Here is a 422-nt window from a genome sequence, read left to right on the forward strand (position 1 = left end):
GGGCTGAGGGAGCCGCGCCCTGGGCGGCACATTACAGCTGGGGGCAGGGCCAGGGGCTGAGGGCAGGGGTGCCCCTCTTCAGGGGGCTTTGCAGGCAAGTGATACGGCGGCAGTGTGGTGGTGCCCGCCCTGTGCGGGCCACACACGTGCCACTCGGCCGGCTGCCCAGGGGAGGGGGAGGGGGAGGCTGGCGTGCGGCCGGAGCACGGCTCCGTGGCCAATGCTGCAGCCACGGCGAGGGCTGGGGGCGCGCAGGAGGGCTGGGGCTGCGGCTTGCACACAGCGGCCGCTGCCTGCACAACTCCCGCTGCCGCTTGCCTGCGGGGCCGCCAGTGCCAGCCGTGACGGCCGCTGCCTCCAAACCCTCCCGCTGCCGCCGCGGAGCCGTGCTCGGAGCTGTGCGGCTGGCGGCAGCGGCGCGG

Source organism: Gavialis gangeticus, unplaced genomic scaffold, assembly GCF_001723915.1.
Source record: "Gavialis gangeticus isolate Ggan-Ray unplaced genomic scaffold, GavGan_comp1, whole genome shotgun sequence".
Classification (NCBI taxonomy): Eukaryota; Metazoa; Chordata; order Crocodylia; family Gavialidae; genus Gavialis; species Gavialis gangeticus.